Source organism: Mustela nigripes, chromosome 13, assembly GCF_022355385.1.
Source record: "Mustela nigripes isolate SB6536 chromosome 13, MUSNIG.SB6536, whole genome shotgun sequence".
Taxonomy (NCBI): Eukaryota; Metazoa; Chordata; class Mammalia; order Carnivora; family Mustelidae; genus Mustela; species Mustela nigripes.
In genome coordinates this window covers 54446822-54472354 of record NC_081569.1, presented here as the reverse complement: position 1 = coordinate 54472354, position 25533 = coordinate 54446822, and the positions used below count along the sequence as shown (strand labels likewise).

At 35.3% G+C, this 25533-nt stretch overlaps 1 long non-coding RNA gene across 1 annotated transcript in view; it reads left to right on the top strand.

Moving 5' to 3' along the window:
- The first annotated feature begins 722 nt into the window (after positions 1–722).
- Positions 723–25533, top strand: part of LOC131998685 (uncharacterized) — a 41889-nt gene continuing 17078 nt past the window's right edge. Inside the window, exons 1-2 of the long non-coding RNA XR_009398820.1 lie at positions 723–922; positions 24646–24769. This is a non-coding gene — a long non-coding RNA (uncharacterized LOC131998685). The remainder of the gene's footprint in view (positions 923–24645; positions 24770–25533) is intronic.

Here is a 25533-nt window from a genome sequence, read left to right as displayed (position 1 = left end):
ATCAACTGTTAGGAGCCAAAAATACTGTGCCTTTAGTCTCTGAAACAGAAAGGTGCAAATCCATTTTCAACTTTACAGAGACATATTGAAAACCCTCTTTCAGGACCCAAACACCACAGCCCCTCATCCCACTGAACCACAGTACCACCCTTGAGGGACACACAACATTAAAACAAGGTCTTTCTCTTAATCTTATTTCAGATGTTTCTCAAGAATAAATAATACCCTAATAATATCTGTGTCCAGGGCATTAAGACATATAATATTTTTAAAGTGCTAATCACATATACCCAAAGAGCTTTTTTTTTTTTTTAATGCACAGTGTATGAGATTACTTATCCTCATCTTATTTTCACTCTGCAAAACAAATACAGTGGTTAATTTCTGAGAGCTACACCTATTAGGTTTGAAGTCTTAATTTAGAAATAATAACAATGGCTGGCATGTATCCATTGCCACTCTGAACCTAAACTATAGAGTTTAAAATAAATATTTTTTATACATTACTTCTAATCCTCAGAAAACTCACCAGAATGAGTATTATTATTATTATTATTATTATTATTATATTATTATTATTATTTTCCTTTTCCCTGTTGAGTAAAAAGTCAGAAATAGCTTGAATGAGGAGAGAAGTGTATTTTGCTGTATCAGACCTTAATTTCCTTCTTCTGTTTACATTGGAGAAGTCTCATACCTTGCGGGGGAAATTGCACTAACACCTTGCACCGTGAAACTTATGAGTGGTAGAACACAAGCAGAAGCTTCCATGTTCTTAAACCACACCCTGAAAATTCTGGAGGCCACGCATAGAGGCTCTGGACCTCACCACATTCTTGTGGCTCACTGTTACATAACAGGCAGCAAGTTCTTTGCAACTGCTCTGGATTCCTGGCAGAAGAGCTTAAGGACATATAAAAAGGTACCTACAGTATCTATTTTATTGCTAGTCTGCAAAAGAGCAATTTATGAAAAGGTTTGCTTCAGACAATACCAGGTCTTTCTCTGTGCATTTCATAACGCTTTGAACTAAATCTGGCATAATAAGATTTGATTGAACTGTTATGTTCTGCTGCGTAAGTGGCTGTGCACAATTGAGAAAGGAAATTACTTAATAGAAAGTTATAGTCATCACTAACTTTATCTTAATTCTCCAAAGCAATAAGTTAAGACTCATTCAAGAGCAGCTTAGAGCTCTGAGAAAATGTTGAAAAATATTCTGCTTGGAAACATTTCTGCCCCTGTGGTATACTGTACTTTCTGGAAATGGGGGTTTATCTCTGATATTTTGTTCACTTGGGGTATATTTTATCTTATTTCTCCAAAGACATTTGAACAGGGCCTTTTCTACCCACTCTTCTAAAATATTTAACAGAGATGATGTTTTTCAGAATGAGATCTGTACCCTGGTTTGAGGTTGTAACTCCTAGTTATCCCATAGACATCAAAAGCCATTTCTGAAATATACTGAATTTAGAATGTACCATTATTTATACTATTATATCAACAGAAAGTAATGGGTACTTAAAATAAATAATAGATTAAGCTGATGATTGGAATTTATTCTAGAAAGAACTTACAAGAATTTTTTCTCTGTTAATATTAAAAATTATATTGCAATGCCATCATTATTTGCTGTGGTATTAATATCTACCTAATAAATCTATGAGATGTGAACAACCAGTTAAACTAGCAGGAGTATTAGTAAGTTTAGAGCTTCATAACATTGCTAGTTGCAAAGGAAATACGAAAAAATTTTCCAAATATCAGCAGTAACCAATTAGAAAGATAATGGAGGAAAAAGACAACACGCACAGTAACATCAAAAAACTGTAAGAAATTTCAGGACCTCTATGAAAAAAACATAAATACTTATGGTTGGTGAAGCTTTAAAAAATTGAAAGGATAACACCATGTTTCTGAATGGAAATGATTTAAAGATACATGGTTTTAAGTAGTTTTTATCCTTAATTTTATTAAAATCAAGTCTTATAAGGAATGCACTTAACAGAACAATCCTGAAGTAGATATGGAATCAAGCAGGGAAAAATAGCCTGGAAGAAGCTGAAAAGAAGAAACTAGAGGAGAGAGATGATATAGGGAAGGAGAGGGTGAAGAATAAGAAGCCTCATACCGCCAGATACTAAACTAGAATGCAGAGATACAATTAAAATCATGGGCATTGGTACAGCAACAGATAATAATCCCAAATTTGAAATCTCTCTTAAAATTACGTGCTTTCATACTTGTAGAGGTGGCTGTGTTGCCTTAGAGGCTGCCTGTTACTGATTTGGCAAACTTTGCTTTGGAGATGCCTGTCTTCCAAGAAGGAGCCTGCTCACTTCTACAGCTGATAACAAGGTGCAATTTGCCGACGGGCAGCACTAGCTCCCTCTTACTTTAGTTATTACAAAGTAATAATTATTGTTTTTCTGAATCCAACAGTCTCCAAAGCTCCAATATCTGAGCTTCCAATTGATAGGGAAAATATTTCCTGGATTTGTACTTTATTTTTGCTGTGGCTGACACGTTTGAATTTGAGCTATTTCACAGATTTCCCCCCCCCCCCCCCAAGTCCCTAGTGACTTCATTTGGTATTCAATGCAAGCTAAAAATAAGATGATATAAAAATTTAAATTATATAAGCTAAACTTGAGTTTTAATGTAGAATAAAAATATTTATTCATTACGTATTTCTTCTCACTTATCCACAGATGTTAAGTACCAATTTTCAAAAAGTTTCACCAAGGAAAGATTGTACAATATTTTCAGTGAGCCTATGGCACAAAGTAAATACTGGTCATCTTTATAGATCTTGAAAAATAAAGGTAATCTCTAAGCATGCCAACCATACCCACTCTATAACTAAAGGTAATGCAAATTACCATATCAAACTGAAAGTCTGAGTATTGCAGTTAGTGGTATTAGTTTCCTGATTAGTTAATGTCAGTTTAGGTACTGCTTACAGTAATTTGCTACAGAATCATCGTAATTATTTTGCTGTTGTAAGAGAATGCATTTATAGCTAAGAAGAAAATGAGTTGGGGAAAGATCATTTTTCAGAGTTGACGTTTATGGCCAGTATTCTAAAATATAAGGAATGTATCTAGTTTTTGCTTTAAAAATGACTTGCTCTCAGAAGCTAAATGAACATTTTATAATTTTCTATACAGCAAAAGAAGAGTGTTTTTAACTTAATTACCTATGCCTGAAAAGATATTTGAGTGTATTCTTACTAGAATAATTAGTAATATGAACGTATCATAATAAGCTATTATACTCTTTCCAGAAATTTTTTGGTTCTTTGGTTTTCTTTGAAGGTGCTAGGAGAGTACAGACAGACATAATATTATTCAACATGCTGATACTTTTTAGGATCATAATGTTGGTTGTTAAAACTTCACTAAATTGACTTGACAGCTTCAAATTAAGTATCATCTTGTGTTTTTCCTTTCCCCATATCTTTTTAATGACAGTGTCATATAATATGATGGTTTTATGAGTGGTTTTGCTATCTCATTCATCAGAGTAATCAATGGGGAAAGGAGCCATATGGGTTGTAGTCCATTTGTATTGGATAGGACAGATGGCATTATTGATAGATGGAAATATTCCAAATATTTATCGTATAATGATATCACAGGGACTCTGACTTTTTAATTTTAATACTTTAATTTCTACAGTAATGGGAAAATTAAGTAACTTATTCAGTTATCATGTATCCATTTAATTATATCAATGTGTGAATGGTAGCATTAATTACCTTTCAATTAATAGTTTATTTTACATGATGGACATTTTCCTAAGTCTTTGTTTTACTTACCTGATTTCTGACCAAGCCATCAGTTCAATCTTGAGGATTTTAAGGTGAAAACAGTTTTTAGAGGAGACAGTAAGTTAAAGATGGGATCCCAGAAGTGAATGAAGTAAAGATTCCATAAGAGTTCTTCCCCAATATCACTTCCTCTAGGAGGCAGAGAGGGAAGAGGTAGTCTTAAAGATTCTATACATTTGCCTCTTGCATAAATTTCTACCCCCAATAGATTTGCTAAAATTATGTTCTAATATAAGTGTGAACATAAGGACAGAAAGATATGATTCATGTTCTAGTTATATTTCATTTTCTCAATTTGAAATTGAGTCATTTGAGGAAGGGTTACTGCTGTGTAGTAAAGTCAACGTACTGTCCTCACAAATGTTTGACACCATCCCCAAATCACATTTGCAATAGTTGAAATAAATGAAATCCAGTGGGAAGGAGGTCTTCACTATTTACTCTATATACTTTTGTATTGTTTAAATGCTTACTGACTGCATATAGCCATGCTTTGCTTTTGTAATTGCAAAGTAAAAAGATGATAGTTTGAGTCATTTCCAAACTTCTCTTGCCATTGTTTTATTTTTAAAATGGTATCAAGCCCTACTATTGAAAGCTTCCTATGTGTAAATACTATGTATTAAAACTCTTTGGATAGTACCTCCAGGTAACTTTCTATTTTATTTAGAAGTAATGTAAATTCTTTAAAAACATGACCATTTTTTGCAAACTATAATTTAGGACACATTGTCTAACAGTATTGTTGTTGTTAATTTGTGAGTTTGTTACTGTGAAAAAATTACAAAAGCATAAAAACTAAAGGCTTTTACATTTAGTTATAAATTTATCAATCTGTAACTGACTGACACCACTAAATTCCCAGTATCTAGCTAACTGCCTTACACATATAGAGAGCTCAAATGTTTGTTGGTGGATAAACAAGGAAGGATGCTATACACCAAAAACATCTGGAAACATAGAGTTTAGTTCAGTATTTTCAAAGTTATAGGGTGATCCCATGAACCAAATAGAAACTTTATGCTAAAGTTTGGATAAGATCACTCTTTTTAAAAAGTTTATAGATACAGATTATGTAATCATATTGAAAGGAGAAGTTGACAAAGCTTTACTTAGTCACAACTGTCCAATAGCTTCAGTGAGCCAGGAAGAGGACATGGTAAGTTAGACCTATCCTGTTCAAGATAGACTGTTGGCCATGTATGACTTAGAGCAATCAACACTGTTTGTATTCCTATTGCCCTGGCAAATACAAATGAATCAAGTACACCCTGACAGTTCCAGATTTCTCCAACACAGGAGACAGTTTCAGAAGTGCTGATGAAATTGACGTAGATAATATTCTGATAGAAATCTTAGGACCAGTCAAGCCAGGAAAAAGACTAGCACCAAGAGAAGTGATATGAAATTTGAAACATTCTATACATATTTCCTATTTCTTTAAAAACCATCAAAATCTCAGGAGTATAAAAGGCACAGGGTTTTGTTTCGTTTTGTTTCTGGCCGCTAAAGCCTTTTATTTCCTTCAATTATGGAATCACATATATGAGCGCTTTCCAATAAAGTTTGGGAATAATTTTTCTCTGAACCTTGTATCTACCTTTGCAGCCTTTATCCTTCCCCAGTCTGTTCTAATTTTCTCATTATTGATGTTTGTCTCTCCTGCTCTCTGCTCCTCCTTTGGTGCTCTTTCACACATTGAGGGACAGAAACAAAGACGTATCAGCTATTCGTTTGGATCATCAAACAGGAAACTTTTCAGGCAACACTGCAGTGTAGTTACATTATTATGTGGTTCTTGTTTTAAGAAGATTTTATTTTTCCTTTCTTATTTCAGTTTTGTGTATTTGGAGAAGATTTCTTATATCTTCCCACTGATAGAAAGAAGAGAAAATATCTAGAACTGAGCAGATATCTAAATATATTCAAACACATATATAGCAAATGAATGACTCTTTTCACTGTATTTTATTAAAGGTTTTTCTCTTTAAAGTTCTTATCTACAATTTGAGCATGACCCTTCCTCTCTCCCCAACAAAACACCATATATTCCTAAAAATAAAGCATGAAGACTAAACCTCAGAATTTAATTTGTCCTAAGAATTTCAGTATGGCCCCAAATTATCTAAAGAGAAAGAGTATTAAATTTGTGTTTTAAACAAGCAAGACCTGTATGGAAGCAAATTTTCTTTATAATATTTTAAGAACACTGGAATATTTATTGAACTAATCTTCTTTTTAAGATGTACTACTCGGGGCGCCTGGGTGGCTCAGTGGGTTAAAGCCTCTGCCTTCAGCTCAGGTCATGATCCCAGGATCCTAGGATCGAGCCCGCATGGAGCCCCGCATCGGGCTCTCTGCTCAGCGGGGAGCCTGCTTCCCTTCCTCTCTCTCTGCCTGCCTCTCTGCCTACTTGTGATTTCTGTCTGTCAAATAAATAAATAAAATCTTAAAAAAAAAAAAAGATGTAATGCTCTTACAGAAGAAACAATATAAAGTGCTTAATAATAAATTTCTGAATTTAGTCCCTACTCGCTTGGACTTTGATGTAATCAAATTTGTCAGGAAAAAAAAATTGTTTTCAGGCTACCTACTTAATTTCTGAAGATGAGATGATAGTAACTGATCATGCTGTGAATAAAGAAATAAATTTTGGCATACTAAGGCAGTATATAAGCTGAAGTTCTTGAACAAAAGCAGCCTGTCAACTATGGTGCATTTAAGTACAGGAAAGATTGATGTTTGCCAAATGTCAAATCAGAGAGAAGAAAAATGTTTTCAAGCTTAGGGGATTGCCAACAATAAAAGGGAAAATAAATAAAAATTTAGATGTGCAATATTGTTATACCTTGTCAAGGAAATGTTAATTGAAATCAGGTCTCCTTTTTGAAAACATAATGTAAAATTTCCACCAAGAGATTACTCAAGAGTCTGACAATTAACGCAAAAGTAGAATTTTAAAAGATACAAAGAGATGGCTGACATTAACAAAAATTGTGCTGTTAGATAATCAAAAAGCTATGCCCTAGATTTCATTGTCAATAAGCTCCTACCGATTAATTAATATAATTGGTTATGTTACTGAGAGAAAGCTAAGAGTTTTGAAAATTATCGACATGAACCATGTGGGACTCCATCCTGAATTCAATAGTTAAAATATGCAGGTTTCTGTTTATTTATTCTGCATTATCAGGTTTATGACATTTATTTGGTAGCTAGATATTGTTGTGAATGTGCAATGATTTGAGTTATTAAAATACAGTTTGCTTATGATCCATGTTAAGAACATGCAGTGCATTCAAATAACTAGGTAACATTAGGCCTTTCATCTCAGAACAGTATGTTTCATTTCCCTAGGGTTGGGATTAAATTGAGATTTGGTATTCATTTGAAGTAATTGTAATGAGAATATTTAACATGGGTCAAATGGAGAATAGTGGCACCCTGGAAATGCTTAGAAATAATTTGCCTTTTTATACATTTTTCCACAGTGGGATTGAAAAAGATTACCACGCCTTGTTTAACGATGTTATATTGTTCTATTTGTGAATCTAATGAAATCTTTGGCAGGAAAGAGCACAAATTGCTTAAATGAATTTAAGAAAGAAAATAAGAAGGCATCTGAATCAAATAATTATACATTTGAAGCACATGAGATACTATGAACAATCTTTACCTACAGAAAATCAGAGATATGTATATTTTTTTTAAAAAACCTCTTAATATTTTCTTTTTAGTCTCATAATGGGAAGTGGAGGAAAATGGTATTTTATTTGCCCACAGACTTGGGAAAGAATTGCTCAGCAGAGCTATGTACCCACAACAGATTTTTCCAGACTCCGTTTTCCCCCTGAAGCAGTCTTTTTATTTGAGCCCATAAGTGATTTTCCATCTTTCTCACTGAAGTGCTCAGGTATATTAGCACCGTACTCTCTCAGGACATTGACTTTGTTAAAGCCAGAGGAAATAAATTATTTCTTTGTGCTGGTTGTTTGTGATTGCTAAACTGAAGCAGCCTGTGAGTAAAAACTGGCCTGTCACTGAATGACCAGTTATTGAAAATCATGTAAAAATTATATTAGAGTGAATGGTATCATGTGATCTTAGAAAAAGTTTCTTTACCAAAGAATGTAAATACTGATAAAATTCATTGAGCTCTAAATGATATTCAGAAATTGTTTTAGTGCTAAAACACACCCAGTGATTGCTTAAGGCTAGATTATACTGTCTCAAGAGAATATGATAAGTTGGGTCATGTAACAGGCTAAAAATAATACATTTTCCAAAAGAGTTACAGGCTTTTGCCCTAAGTAAAAATGTATTTTTGTTGAGCCCATTCTAGCATGGAAGCTTATTTGAACGTTCTGATAAATCCAGACATTACTTCGGGAAACAAAGAGGTGTCTTCCCAGTACCATTAGGAGTTAATGTATTACTACAGCTACTGTTCATTGTTTATGCTTAATGAAGGCCTTTCAAATAGGCCTGGAAAACAGCTACTATGTTGTACATAGCAGACACAGTCCACATCAATATCTGCAACAAGTCAAAGATGCCTAGCAATAGCACTATTATTTAAGATTACTCTGGAAGTTCTCAACAATTCAGTAAGCCACTGAACTGCTAAGATTTATTAGGAAAAAGGAAAGCAAATTATCATTTTCATGAAATGTATAATTGCATACAATATAATTCAGGTAAAACATACCTAAAATTGCCCAGGGCTTAATCATTCTGTTTCAAAAGAATATAATGAATTGGAATAATGGGAATGGCCTTATATAATATGACTTTTTCTAATACATTTGCAGACTCTTGCCTTAAGTAAGGGTTTGTGTTGAGCACATTCTCACATGGAGAATCCAAGTGAATCAACTGGGAAAATTACTTGAACTAAAAAGAGAAATTAACTAAGATTGCAGGATATAAAATAAATAATATATTTTTAAATTTTTCATCCACCAATACTGTCTTGATTTGGGCGTTGTGAAGAGAGGAAATGAAGTCATACAACAATCACAGTTATAAGATAATTGGTTATATTCTTAAAAATTGCACAAAATCCTGTCTGGAAGGAATTACAAAATTTTCCTGTGTAACATACAAGATGATAGCTTCTGAATGGGAATATTGTAAAGAGGGTATTTAACATACAGGTATAACCTTAGCACATCAGTCAGAATTCTAGTGGGATTATTTTAGAAACATGAAGAAATTATTCTAAAATGTTTAGGATTTGAAATAGTAGAGGACAATTTTCAAAATATTAGTAAGAACTGATACAACCTACTAAATATGAAACTATTTTTCTAACACTACAGTGTTTAAGATGGCATGGTACAACTGCAGCCAGATTCGTAAAATGGAAGAGATCAACACAAAATTAACCTTACATTTCTAGGAACCAAATAGGACAGAAACTCCTAATACTGTAAATAGGATGGATTATTCAGTGAATGATAGAGATTTGGCTAGAATTTGGAAGGAAAAACAGAGTGATACAATAGAATTCAGACATCAAATATAATTTTTAAGAAATTTTAATTACATAGAAATGCTCATAGAATAGAAAAAATTAGGGGCTTCTCAGTGGCTCAGTCATTTAGGCATCCAAGTCTTGTTCTTAGCTCGGGTGTTGAGATCAGGGTTGTGAGTTCAAGCCCCATTTTGAGCTCCACCCTAAGCATGGAGCCTACTTAAAAATATAAAGAAAAATTTGAAAATATTTATACATTATGAGTTTAATCAGGTAAAATACATATGCATGTATGTATATGTAAAATAAACTGGTAGGAGTTACACCAGAATGATATAAATAGTTAAAAAAAAAAAAAGAGGGGGGAGTATTGGTATGATTTCAGGTGATTTTAAATTTCTTCTTTATACTTTTTATAATTTCCAGTTTTTTCTTCAATTATGGCATATTATATAATCAGAAAAATAAAAATTTTTGACTTTGGATTTTAAAACATGGAGTGCCTGAGTGGCTCAGTGGTTGGGGACTTGATTTTTAATTTAAGCTGGGTTCATGATCTTTGGGGGGTGGTAGGTTCAAGCCCCAAGTTGGGCTCCTCTTGGCTGGAGTCTGCTTGTCCCTCCCTCTCCTCTCTTCCCTTCCCCCAACTCACTGCATGTGCACTCTCTCTCAAATAAATGGATGATAAAGCTGCCATCATGTTATCCTAGTATGTAACAAATATTATACATTCCCCATCATAAAACAATGACAGTCTTGCCTCAAGAAGATGCAGTTTTGTTGTTGTTGTTTTTCTTTTCCTTTTGCAATGTACAGTTAGAAGACTATCTATAACCAGGGAGCATACCACAGTGCTCACCATTATATTCACAACATTTAGATAATTTTTTTTAAAGTAATCTCTACACCTAATGTGGGGCTCGAACTTAGGACCCAAGTGTCACATGCTCTCTAATTGAGCCAGCCATGTGATCCAGCAAAATGCTTGATACATAGTGGGCATGCAAAAAATATTTGACTAAAGAAATACCTAATTAATCTATACAAAACTCATCTATTTGCAAAAATATTAATGGATTGATTCTTTCGAATAATTTTTTTCACATTAGTCATTTTTCAAGGGAACGATCTGATCAATAAATGCCAATTCTTTTATTATCTAGTATCTAATTTGAACTAATTAAAAATGTTCCTCTTTTAATTTAACCAAAGTAGATGTAGGCGAGTACACAAGGCAAGAACTAAGAACACTAAAAAACATCTTCCTGCCTTCTATTTTGCCATGCTAGCCCTAGAATTCTGTCATCTTCCTGGTTTTGTAAACCTAACCAACCCCTCAGACTATACCACCATGACACCTATTATTCAAAACCTCTCTTCTCTATCCTTTATTTCTTTGTTTTCTAGAGAATCTCTGGGCATTTGGCTTAAATTCGCCATTGGAATCTAGTTTATTTCCTTGAGGAGGCCCATACTTCTCCAATGGGGAAAGAGAAACCACTCTGATGCACCTCCCCTTTGAAGAGCCCAGCCTTTAATTCATAGGGAATCATTTTGCATTAAACTAACTGCCTGGAGTTTACTTTGTAATAGCATTGCAATGTCAGACTGTTACCCTTTTTGCTACCCTTCTTCAAGCCCTGGTGCCTTCATTTAATAAGATGTTTTTTTTTTTTTTCTCTCTTTTTTTCTTTCATATATCCATTGGCCTCTTGCATCCCACTCAACATTTTCCTGTTCTATTTAAAGAGGATCTTTTCCCCTGGTGTCATTTATATTCAGCCATTTTGCTGAATTATATTCAGCCAATGTGTTGTAGTTACTCCATTCTTTTTTATGGCACAGAATAAAAGCTTGGTAATCTGTCATCCCTAAATTACATTAGAAAAAAAAATAATGACATGAAAAATAATTGATCTAGAAGTCAAGAAATTTCTGGGTTCTGATCCTTACTGTTTTCTCTCAGTCACAAGTTAAAATGAATGACAGTTAATTCAACTATGACCTCAATTTTCTTACAAAATAATATTCCCTTCTATCTCTAACATTGCCTTTGACCATTTCATTCATTTATTTATTCAACCAATTCCATTTATCGAATTCTTACTGGTTTTTCCAGCACTGTTTCAGGTATTCAGTTAGGATACAGAAATTATTAAGAGATAGTTCTCACCTCCATGATACAAGTTGCATTGCTTTCTGCATGAAACCCTGAGGGAGCTGATTATTTTATAACTGAAACGTTGAATCTTAACTTCTGACAGAGCTTCCTAGACAGGGTCTTTTAAAAGTAGAGCATTAAATTTTGTAATATCATGCTATCAAAAGGATAATAAATTATTTTTTAAATAATTTCTATATTTAGATGCATTTAGAGTATTATTTTAAAATAATGCATTTATATTTTTTGTAATCACTTCCCAATTGTACTTATAGTAGTATGTTACCTATGTTCAATTTTAAAGAATTTTGAGTAGACAACTTTCTTCCAGGATGACTTTTCAGATAAAGATTTCTGGTCCTGTTATGCTTTCCATTAATTTCAAAATATAGGAAGGTGCATCCTTGGTTTCCTTAAAGAAAAACTTAACACATTTCAAATTTGCTCACCTGAGGAAACTGCTTTTAAAAGAAAGAGTAGATAGTTTTCCAAGATGAATAGTTCTTTCTGACTTACACTTGACTCAAAGGATAGAATAAATGAATAATTTTGTATGCAAGTTTCTTGGTTTGCTTACAACTTTCTGCTAAGACTCCAGAGACCTTTAAGCAAAGGATTCCACCCAGTACATTTGTTGTATGTGTATGTGTGTGTACATTTTTTTTCCAGAAAGCATATGTTAGAAGGGCTATTAAGCAATTAGCTTCATGCATATAGATAGTTCATTTTGCACCAAACCATATGATGTGATTGGAATTTATAGAAAACCATCTTTCTTGCCAGGAATTGAGGCAAGTTAATCCTCTAGTTTGGAGAAGTGTGGTCTTATGGCTGCAATCTGTACCCTTAAAAATTAGGAGCCTAGTATTCTATATTCAATAGCATAAGAAAGTATATAAAATATGAAAAATTATCTTTATTAAATGTAGAAATTGAAAAATGGAAGAGAAAACTCAAGTAGAGTACCTGGTTCATTTTTCATGCTCACTAAATGTTTGTTAACTTACAATAAAATGAAACCAGCGGGGGTTGAGATTAGTTATTTGTTCTGGTTTGTTGTTTTTTATAAAAAAAAAAAATATGTGCTATAAAGTTTTGTGTCATTGTCAGATTTGGCTCGGAGTTTTCTAGCAGTCTATGCAAAAAAAGAACGCAATCAGTGAAAGAACCTGTCATGTCAATGAGATGGAAACAAACTGGCTACTCAGGTGAAGCCCAACTACTTTTAGGGATTTAATAACTCATTCCAAAATGAATGAATGATGCTGAAGGCTGTGAAAGGTTTCTTCCATTTGCATTTTTAGGAGGTCCCTTGGCTCTTCGCTGTCTTGACAGTAAACAGCAAAGAACTTCCTGTCGCTATTTCTCAGGTCAGTGGTCAAGGAAAACTGCTTTCAGGGGGACAACACACCACCACTGCTTGATAGGATAATGCATCTTAATTCAAAAAATATTCTGAAACACCTAGAAATCCTGAAGCACAGATAGATCAATTGCATATACTTCAGGCATGTATACATTTTCCATGTGTAAAATAAGATTCATTGCCACCTTATAAAGTTCTCATTTTGCTTTACAATGGGAGTGTGTTACCATCTTGTCTCGTTTTTATGGTACTCATGTCCCTGGCCCAACCATTAATCAAGATTTTTTTTTTTCCTCTTTTTTGAGGGGTAGAGATTATGTTAAAAATCCATGGAATGTCTCCTGCAAGAGGTAAAATTCTGTATGATTGGCCTTTTGTAAATATTAAGCAAAACCAGTAAATCAAAATGATCAGATTAACATTTTAACAGAAGCATCCATATGAAAGGAAATGTTGACATTCTTTATGAAAACTGCTTTTTCCTTTTACTGCTGCCATTTTTATTGTGGATTTCCCTGTTCAGCACTTAGTTCCAATTTTTTAAATGATCCATTTCAACACTAGACAGCAATATTCTTCCAGTCATATGAGTTTTTGGTTGCATTTTATTACACTAAAGATTGCAGAGCTCTACTGTGAATTATAGTATTAACATTTCTTGTATTTTAGAGGACTGTGTTCAGAAGAATTCATGTGACTGAGTCCAGGAATTCTTTGTTTGGGCCTTTGAAGAGTGAAGTCCAGTGTAACTTAATCTTGAGTAGTAACTGGATCAGGAGTAATTTCAAAAAATTCAAAAGTACAAAAGAGCAGTAGATAATTCATTCAAGAATCCCAAGAGGTGTTTGATTTAAAGTTGACTTATTCAGGAAAAAATAAATAAAAAATAAAAAATAAAGCTGGCTTACTCAGTTGAAGGTGATAATACTTTCAAGTAGTTATCTGAATGTAGTAGATACCTGAATATAGTTTTTTCCCACAACTTTGCTTATAACTTGGTTGCCTAAACTCAAAATGCAGTTTTCTTAGAAACAACACGTGCATTCAAGTCCATCCAATGGATACTTAAGTGCCAATGCTATCACAACCCTTAAGAACTTACTTGCTGCTGGTGTGGAAAAAAAGGCAAGGACACAAATAACTCAGCAAACCTCTTTTCAACACATTGTCAAGTGCCTTATAAAGCAAGCTCAAACATGGCAGGGAGCCACCACTGAATTTCAGAGTCAAAAAATGCATAAATTGTTACAAGCTTATTCTATAGATCAGCTACTCAGAATTTGGGAGGTTTGTGCTAATACCTTACTCTCAACTGATTGTCATTTCTTTTCCCTCTGCATAAGTACCCTGCTACACAGCTACCCCCCCCCCCAGATTGCATGGGGTGATATAAAGCTATTCTGGCAGAACTTTACTGGACTTAAGAACTTTACCCTCTTTTTAATAAGCTTAAAATCTCTACCAAGGAGTTTCTTTTCACTTAGGTATACGATTAATATCAACACCCCCTCCCAACAAAATAACAAATTGACAAAGCATTTTTATCTCTTTTATCTCTTCACCAGAAATGGCAGAGTTTCTGACACCATCGTCTATTTTCTCTTGTGGTGAATTTATTTTATGATCTCTTTAGCATGGCACAGTATTCTTGTTAGTATTTTTGAGAGTTACTTATACTGTTTTACCTTGGATTTCATGTTTGTGTTTGGAAGCAAGTTTTTTTTTTCTTTTTCCTGTGGATCTCATTACAAATGTGATTGAGAATCCTATTCTCTTAAACGATAAATACCTCATTTTATCAACACTTGCAGTTCTCACCTAGTCTCCCAATCGGAGATGTTATTTAAAATATTTAACATCTACTGTAGTACCCACTCTTGACCCACCAGCCAGCCCACCCTTCCAGATTCTTTTGTCTCTCCTTAGCTTCTTCAGAGCCAAATTCCCATGGAGACTGAAGTTCTCACAGCTTCAGAAGAGACAAGGACAATCTGTAGGCATTCCTGTAGGAGCCACTGGCCATGCCCTGGGAGAGAAGTCTTGAAGAGATTGACTGGTGCAGGCATCAACTAGTCAGAGGAAGTTTCTGCAAAGCAGAGCATGCAACTCTTTGCTGGCTTTATGAGGGCATCCTGGATGAGAAGCCAGCATGGCCGGGGCACTCTTACTAACATGTGGGGGGGGGTTAAAATATTTTAATAATCTCTGGAGCTTTACCTGTAAACACTATTATTTTTAATAACCCATGATAAGAAACTGGATCTAAAGACTTACGGCAGTTGTGTGTGAGTAAAAGGGCATTTCAGCCTGCTGTCTTAATGTTTCTTTGTCTCCCATACTTGAATCTAACTTTCTTCTGCTTCGAATGTAGGTTCAGTGCCTGCAAGACTTTTGGTATCTGTTTAATCAATTGCCTCTTTCCTTCCTAAGCCTTAGCTTCCTCTTCTGTTAAATGGTTTATGTTATTAGTGTTTCAACATATGGTCACTGTGAGGTTTAGATGAAATAAAACATATGAAACCCTTAGTACAATGGTCTGGAATACACTAGCCACTATCGCCTTTTCATAGGATCTGCAGTTAACAGATCTTATAATCCTATATGCAGGTACATAGCTGATTGGTACATTTGACTACATGAACACATACTGTGCATTGTGTTAGGACGGAAAGATGACCAGAAAAGTAGGTTATTATTGGGTATGAAAAGTTTTCCTGCTTTTAGACCCTATAGGGATATTGTGGACTTTGACAACTTGAAGAAGCCTGGGGTTGCAGGGGCTGATGTCAGCTCATGGCTTCTGGGCTTGTATTCCTAATGAGAAAGAGGTATTCTTGCTCTCTAGACAGAGGGAGATCCTTTGTCAAGCTTTAGGTCTCCCTGTACTCATATATTATCTTTTCCTTTGACTTTTGCTCTAAACCAGGGAATAGAGCATATCTTAAAAGCACTATCGTCAGGAAACCCCAGGCTCTTTCATTTCTGGGCAACATGAATGAGAAGACTGTCATAAAAAATAGGGAATCTTCGAAGGAAATAAATAAAAATGAGTCCTAGAGGGCAGCATAAAAAAAGTGTAGAGGAAAACTCTGTTAACAAGTAAATGAGTATTTTTAACAAGGGTTTCTTGTCATCCCCTCTGACTGGCATCAGAGTCTTCATTTGAACCATGTTATCTTAGGTGCTCTGAGCACATGTCAGTTATAATCGACTCTCCTGATGAAGACTAAACATCAAAATAAGAGCGTGAAGTAAGCGGCGTGCCCCACCATTTGCTGAGAACTTCTTCGGGCCATGTCTGTTTCCTCTTCGCTCTCCGTGTTTCATCATATTCATGATACGCTTTTTTGTGTGTTCTGACTTTCCTTCCTGAAAGTCTTATTCACAAATAGGTGTTGTTGTCCCAGTCACATATTGGTTTGGCACCGACTAATTACTTAACCTTCCTTGATGTTTTCTTCACCATGCATGAGGTGGTAAATATTCCTCAGGTGCATTTTGAAACCTCCCAGCGAATTCTCGAGTTGGGATTTCTAAACCAAAACTGTTTGTATTATTCTAACTCTAAAGTTTCTTAGTTTGAAAAATATTATTTCTTTATATTCTTTGAAAGGGTCTTATTTAAAACATTTTCCTCCTGTTCTTCCTATGCAACTACCTTCATTACTTCCCATGAACACTGCCGTGTCCATCTAGATTAATAAATGAAAGCCAAAAATAAAAGGGAGAGAAAAATGTGCAGCTGATTTTATATATAAGAAAGTATTAAACAATATCTGCAAAAGTTAAACAGTACCCAAATTCTAATCATTTATCTTTGGTTTGCATGTCTGTTGATATGATTTTCTTTGTTAAAGAAAAAAATCCCTTTTTTATATTAAATGAAAAAAGTCCTTTTTCATGAAGTTGGAATCTTTAGCAAAACCAGATTTAGTGAGTGTCCCAATGTCTCTGTCTTTGCATTGTTTTTACAAAGGGGAAATCTCTGAAAACTTTTTACTTCAATGATACTATTTCGTGAAAATACTATTCAGATAGTAATCACAGGTATTATAAATTTAGTTTCTTTTTTTTAAAGATTTGATTTATTTATTTGAGAGAGAGACAGTGAGAAAGATCATGAGAGGGGAGAAGGTCAGACGGAGAAGCAGACTCGCCGTGGAGCTGGGAACCCAATGTGGGACTCAATCCTGGTAATCCAGGATCATGATCTGACCTGAAGGCAGTGGCTCTACCAACTGAGCCACCCAGGTGCCCATAAATTTAGTTTCTTAACACATACATTGTATTTACACTTGTTACTAGTATTACTTTTGAGATGGAAGATAAGAATTTAGTGTTATAAGTATATGAAAAATTCTCTTTGATCTATTAGATCTTTTAATATTCTTCAATATAACACATATCATTTTGAGTTATAAGCATTAACTTACACCTCTGTCTCTTTCCTCGTTTCAAGATTGGCAGTTTCTAGAAAGCAACAACCTTGTGTGCCTTATGTTCATTTCTTAACCCACAGGTTCTTGGCATGGAGCCTGGCAAATGGTAGATGTTTAAAAATGCTCTGTAAATAAATAAATGAATGATATTGATGTTACAGATGCACACAAATTGTGTAGGGTTGTTATAAGGGTACAGATTCAATAGTCTTATAAAATAATGTCAGTTAATTATCTGTATCTTAACATACATCAAGAAGCAGCAAAGAACCCTATAAAGATCAATAATCAAGCTTAACCCCAAGTAGGTATATAACTCCATCTTGTGTAGCAAAATGGATATGGTCACTCAAGACCTTTTTTAAAGCTTGGGTGGCACCTATAGTTGGGGCAATAATGGTTTAACCTGACAGTAATGGTCAGTAGGAGAAAAAAGAGCTATTTTGCTTTCAAATGGGATTACACCCTAAAGAGAGGCAAGTTGTGCTCAAAAGATAGGGTAGAATAAGGAGGGAACTGAGTTTATGGTCTCTCCTTGTACCAGCCACCAACCCAGGAGTGCTACTATTGCTTCCTTCAGTTTTTACAGCAGCGCTAAGAGTTAGGCAGTGTTACTCCCCTTTACTAATGAGGAAACAAGTTTCTCTCAGCTATCAAGTAGGGGTCCCGGGATTTAAATGGCAGCTGGAGAATACAAACCCCGTTCTTTCATGCAGAGAACATGTGTTTCACCCCTGTCTTAAGTCCTTTGTAAAATAAGGCAGGGCATAAATCAGTGATACAGATTATTCCCATCAGCCTTATCAGAAGACAGATCCATCTCAAGTGGGGAGAGTATCAGGGAAGGTCTTCATAGTGGAAGAGCACAGACTTTGACTTGAGATGAACTGTGATCCATACTCCTGTTCTGCATCTTGGTGATCTTGTGCAAGTTACTTACTCTTGCTAATCTTAATCATTTATAAGATGAAGATGGTCATAGAGTTTCCAAATGACAAGAACAAGCAATGCCTGAAACAGAGAAGGCCTTCAAAAGTGGTGATTGCTTGAATCACCATTTACATAGAATGATGCTTCATTCTTCTTTCTGGGTATGCTACTTAAAGAAAGACTTGGCGGTTGGACCACAAGAGAAAAAGAAAAACATTGTCTCTAGGGAGAGCTTAGTTGATTTTATTACAAGGGTATATACCTCAGGGTACAGGTCAGTTTGATAGAAAATGCCTTTGACGCACAATGAAATACGGCCCATTACGCTAAATTTATATTTTTGCTTGTTATTTGCTTCATTATAAAGTGATTGATAATACATCTTGAAATTCATCAAAATTTCAAACAAACTACTTTTTGAGAAAAAAATTTACAAAAGTGCCTTCAAGGGATTTGCAGACGTACCGTAAATTATAATCAGTGCCATAACAAATGCAATGGAAAAGTCAAATAGGGAGAGATAATTTCAAGTTTAGCAGATAATTCCAGTGTTGGGGTCTGCCTGGCTCTTAAATTATGGAACTGGCTCTCTGAAGCAAAAGGAATATGAGAAAAATGGTAAAAGGGACACTAAGGCCAGTACCTCTGTGGTACCAATATGAGAATAGTGACAGAAAAAGTAAAGCTGGTGGCAATTCTAAAACACCTAATCATGACAAATCATTTACATACTACCTTTACAGTAAGAATTAGGGCAAAGAAGTGATCATCTCGTTGCTTGGGCAGCCTACCATGAAGTTACAAGTTTAAAGAAAAAGTCACCCATGTTGTCTTTCTATTAGGTTTCTGTCCAGTCCAGCTACAAGGATGCTTCTCCAACTAGAAAGGCAAAACAATAACAACGCTAATACTAGTACTTTGTTACTGAGACCAAGCTTTTAATGCTTCTTCATATCCCAGGGCAATATCCCTCAGGAAACCAGAGTGCACAGAAATCATGAATTCTAACTGGTGAAAAGTAGGACTGGGTCCTTGCCACTCCCTTCTCTTAAACTTCTAATGAAATTACTTTATAAGACTACTTCTTAAATTATAAGATATAATAAATCAAAAATATAATAAAAGAGGCAGACCCAAGAAGCATCCAGACAACCTAATTATTGCCCCCAACCTTCCCACCAGGGGAAAAAAAAAAAGCAGCTAGACATAAACACTAATGAAATTTAAACCACTGCATCTGGCAGCTATTCCCCAGTTTATAAGTGGGTACCACTAAGCAATTCTGTCTACATCATTTTCAGCATTTACATCTATTCATTCAGCTATTGATGGTGCATTTGCAACTCAACCTGGCTAAATCCTCCAGACTGGAATCCTACTCAAAATTAGACCATAATGAAACAGCATCCTGCAGTGGAAAGAGCACAGGCTTTAGACAGATGGGTTTTTAGGCAGGCTCTCCAAACGATTAGCTGTGTAATTATAAAATGGGGATAATAGTACCCACTTGTCAGTTGTCATTGTGATTCAATGCTGTGATATATTTGAGGAAACTGATATTTATTGAGCACTTACCATGAGTCAGGTAGCCTACCATTTAATCCTCTAGGCAACTTAATTAGGTGGATATTATAGAGTCAGGCTTTGAACCCAAGTTTTAGTCCAAATTTCACACACCTTCCATACCACATAGTAAGATGTCAGACATGGTACTTAGCACAAAGCAAGCCCTCAAGAGATAGTTACTGAATGGAATAAATAGCCTGATTATAGTGGAAGTGACCAAATCATCAAATCTATTCCTTAAAGTTTAAGCCAAAATCACCTTTGATGCATTGTAAGGGAAAATTTGGGGATATCTCAACTAATGAGTTAGGCACAGGACTTCTACTTAAGCTATTTGAGTAAGTCATTTACCTAGAAGATCAGGGGTGTCTGGGTGGCTCAGTTGGGTTAAAGCCTCTGCCTTCGGCTAGGGTCGGGATCCCAGGGTCCTAGGATCGAGCTCCGAATCTGGCTATCTGCTCAGCAGGGACACTGCTTCCCTTCCTCTCTCTCTGCCTGCCTCTCTGTCTACTTGTAATCTCTGTCAAATAAATAAATAAAATCTTTTAAAAAATAAACTAAATAAACGAAAAGATCATTAAGAAATGAACTACACGGGGTACCTGGGTGGCTCAGTTGGTTAGGCGACTGCCTTCAGCTCAGGTCATAATCCCAGAGTCCTAGAATCAAGTCCAGCATTGGGTTCCCAGCTCAGTGGGGAGTCTGTTTCTCCCTCTGACTCTCTTCCCTCTCATGCTATTTCTCTTTCTTTCTCTCTCTCTCTCTCTCTCTCTCTCATAAATAAATAAATAAATAAATAAATAAATAAAATTATTTTTAAAAAAAGAAATGAACTACACATACCCTAAAACATTTAAATTAAAACAAATAAATGTACATTAATTCACTAGTCTTTTGGTGTAGGACCTAAATCTTGTCCTGGCTTGTCCTGTTTATATTGAATATTTGTTGCATAAATTCCGCTCATAATATATTACCTACAACTTCTATTTTCTTTTTCTATAAAATGGACCAACAAATTAAAAACACTTCTGAAGTAATCCTAGTGAAAAACATTTCTAGAATTTAACAGTTTTTCTAATCTTTTGCACCCAAATTAATAGCTTTTTTGTGGTTTAAAAAAAAAAAAAAACCACGACAAGATCTACTCTCTTAAATGTTTAAGGATATGTTGCAGTATTGTTAACTCTAAGCACAATGTTACACATCTGATCTGCAGGACTTTTTCATCTTGCATAACTGAAACTTTATACCCATTAAACAGCAACTTCCCACTTTCTGCCTTTCCCTCCTTGGCAAACACCATTCCACTTTCTGCTTTTATGAGTAGGTCTATTTCAGACACCTCATATAAATGGAATCATGCAGTATTTGTTTTTCTGTAACTGATTTATTTCACTATGCATGATGTCTTCAAGGGTTTTGGGTGGGTTTTCTTAAAATCTTTTTTTAAAATTTAAATTCAATTAATTAACATCTGGTGTATTATTAGTTTCAGAGGTAGAGCTCAGTGCTATATAATTTCGTATAATACCCAGTATATAATACCCAATGCTCCTTAAATCATGTGCCCTCCGCAATGTCTATCACCCAGTTACCCCATCCTCCCACCCCCATCCCTCTAGCAACCCTCATTTTGTTTCCTATGATTAAGAGTCTCTTATGCATGGTTGGATTTCCTTCTTTTCTGTGGCCGAATAATATTCCATTGTAGGTGTATACTGCATTTTATTTATCCGTCAGTCTCTCAATGGACACTTAGGTTGTTTCCACCTGTTATTGGCAATTGTGAACAATAATGCTACAATGAACATGAAAATGCACGTATCTGTTTGAGATCCCGATTTCCGTTCTTTTGGATAAATACCCAAAAGGGGGATTTCTAAATCATATGGTACTTCTATGTTTAATTTTTTCAGGAGCCTTCATACAGTTCTTCGCAGCAGCTACACCATTTTACATTCTCACCAACAGTGAGAAAGAGTTCCAATTTCCCTATCTTCTCACCAACACTGACAACATGTTTTTAGTAACAGCTCACTTTTGTAAAGCCTATCCAACAAGATTCAACTTAAGTTTTGTAGAACCGGCTCTATTTTGTTTCACATCCACATTCCATAGGATAATGTAATACTTAATTGAAGGTACATACTGTCAACAGCAAATGCAACTAGCATATTCAAGTTCAGAATAAAGACAACCAATCATTTGTAACTGCACAATTCCACTGGTAGGAGCAAAGTGTAGGAATTCTGGAGACGAGTTAGCAGCCTGAATTATTCATCCTGCCCTGAGTATCAGTGAATGCATTTGTAGAGAGAGTAGAAAGGGCTACTTATGTGGAAATGAGTGAACAGAGCTCCTACTTTTTGAAATGAAAGGGTTGGACAAGGTGACCCATGAGATCAAAATCGGCCTTTGTGGCAGACTAAAAATCACCAAGCTGGATTAGAAATTCAAAGACATCATCAGGGTCTTATATTTAAAGATCCCTTGAAAGTTTTCATTGAATGCACAGATTTCACACCTTGCATACCTCCCCCTCCCCAAATTTTCTTTGAAGGTATAAATGAATTGGTACAGGCATTCTTCTAATTTAAGAGGTTTGCCTCTATTTTAAAGTGGATGCTTCTAATACACTGTGAGTAGGCTGGGTGGCTAGGCCAGGCATCCAGAGACGTGGATTCAGCTGCTAACTCTCTAACTGGTGAGCAAGGAGGACCTTAGAGGATTGAATGGATGTGGACAATCTGTCCAAGCTTACAACTTTATAATTCCATAGAGAGTTTATAATCCTTTAATATTTTCTCCACTCCGACATTTTCATGTGAAAATTGTCATGTTATATGGCGGTAGCTTCTACCTGAAATGGTCGTCACTATTGGCAACTCTACTTTCTAGGCAGTAATCAGCCTGACGGTTATTTTCTTGCTTTTCTGTTTTTTTCCCCCACCAAAAACAACTCTATTCCTTGTAGCTGCATACCGGGCTGTTCTGTCACCTAATGTCGTCGTCATCCACAGTTAATTCCATATTGCTCTAGGCTCTTCTTCAGCAGTAATTTAAAGCATTTCTATGCCCTCACTGTTTGGAAATACCACACTTCAGAACACTATACTCCAGTTTGTTGAGTATCCTGCTGCCGTCTCTTCCTCGTACATGACCAGTAGGCAGAATTGCGTTTTGATGAGCATCCCTTCAGTCCTGTTGGTCTAGTTGTTTTCAAGGACTTTATAGTTTCTACTCTTTTCTTGTCACTTGATTTTCAGGTTGGATGACAGGTAACCCAGATGAAATCATTCCAAAAGGTAGATATCATGTCAGCAATTGTCCATGGTTTCTTTGCCTGTAAAATATTAGAGAGCATGATTTTTTTAGTTATTTTTTGTGGATGGGTTTTACTGCCACATTAAAGATGTGTTTTCTGCATGTTTTTCTACAGATGTGTCCTTGCTTTCAGTTTGGTTCTATTATTCTTAAACCATTTCTAATAAAACCTAAAAGCAGAATTTCCTTGAAGTTTTCAGTTCCATATTTCCATACGTAAACTGTCCGTAGGATCTGTGCTGGAGATTGCTAAGGGAGCTCAGTTGTTTTTAGTTCTGGAAACCGCACAGTGAAATGCTGATACCACAAAGTGACCCACTGTCTTGGGTACATACCTTCAAGGATACACAAGTCCTAGGTCACTATTGCCATGACTTCTAGCATTACCCACAATCTACTGAGTTTGAAGAATTAACCCAACTTTTGAAATGCATGATCCAATTGATATAAATTGTTAGGACCTACTTGAGTGTGAAGATACTTAAAATGTTTGCATTATAGAAGACGTGTCAGGAAACCCACTTTTCCTCCTACAGTGGAATATGGGTCAAGCAATTCAAAGGACTCAATCAACCTTAGTATATAGGTGACTTTTTAAGGTCAACTTCTTCCTACTTAATGATCCTCTTGACCTTGCCATTTGAATTTTCACAAAATGGGTAAGTTTAACTCCTACTTGCAGGTTTAGATTCTGCACCAGGTTTTGAAGCCAATACTATTACTTTTCAGAGTAAAGATTACAAGTTTATTTTAGTAGCCTAGAAGACTCAGAATATGCATTCCGTCTCTTCCAGTAATTACACTTCTAAGTTTCTTTTTTCTTTCTTTGAAAGATTTAGAGTAGCTTTCCTGGAACACTGTTAATGTCATCCTCTTAGAAGCATCTTGTCTATCAGACTTGGCTGAATGAATCCGTTGCAAAAACTAAACCCACACAAACACAGCAAACAAACACACAGCATCAGATTTTCAAGTAATGTATGGAGATGTAAGACTACACAGATAAAGTTATTGATTGTTACATTCAGATCTGTTGCCATTTGATTTATTGGAAATTCCATGAATTGGATTCTACAGTGTATTTTCACTTATCTTAAAAAAAATAAGGCTTTATTAAAAAAAAATCTCTGCTGGAAATTAGAATACATTCTGGGAACTATAAGTAATGCTTACATATGCAAACACATCATTAATATGAAATCACTTCTGAATGTCCAGGATGGATTGTTAGGAGATATATTATATATATATATATAAACTGTCCAGCAATGTTTTGCACATCTAATTATTATGTATAGTCCCAGGAATTTATTCTAATTTCTAGGAGAGATTTTCTTTTTAAATAAAGGCTTGCTAATATTCACATTTATAACCACCTCATTTTGGTTGATAATGCTGTTTCTTAAGAGATGATTCTATTTTAACAGGTTTTTTAAGCAAGAAATCCTTGAGTTCAATAATCTGAGAGAGATTGTGTTTTTTCTCACAGAAATCATGTGCATTTATTTTGTATCGTGATCAGTGTATTGTTTTGGTCCATCACAGCTTTCTTCTATTGGATGCACAACAGTCGTTATAACGAACGTCAGATATGGCACGATATTTCAAGGAAGTTTAACTTGAGCAATTACAATTTCATCCAGACTCCAGACCCTCTGTTGTCAAGAAGGTAATATTTTTAAAAGGATAAAATGCCCTTATAATCTATAATTATTTTCTTATCCATTACATTGTTATAGTCTCCCGATTAGCCAGCACTTGGTGCTTAACTTTACATTTTAGCTCTGCGGGGTCCTTTTAGACATTATTATTGCAAAGAAAAATCAAAAATCAAAGTGAATTCTTAGGATTATACTCGAAGCCATAGAGGTAGAATTGCTGCGGCTGCAGCCAAGCATTGTGCTGTGGAACTAACTCCCAGCTTGGTGCCCGGTCCCTGCTGAGAAGGCAATGTAGGGGAACTGGCAGAGTTTTACTACATCTGCTCCCTGCTGCTAATGAGCTTGAACCTGTTTCATTCTTATTATGCTTACTGTTTAGATATTTTGCTTGCAAAATTAATTCTTTCGCTGGGAGAACACATGAAAGAAGAGATGATTTGTAAAGTCGAGCTGTTTAAAAATTAAAAGGTATCAGCAAGGGAGATTAAAGGCTATAATGAGCGATATGGTTACTTAATATCAATTCAAGGGCAGACACTCAGGTGGTAAAGCTGGAGTTGTTTCTCAGCTTCAGTTCATTCTGTAACGGGGACTCCAGCTTCCCAGAGGAAGCGGGCATCTACACCAGGGTACTCTGTATTTATCAAAGCGATGTAATGGTATTTTTTGCTTTGAAAGCTTCCCTGGTACTCTAAAAGGTGCCAAAGTTTTCGTGGTGTGTAGCCTCTGAAAACAATCAGGTTTTAGCAGCTGCACTTTGTGATAGCCAAGA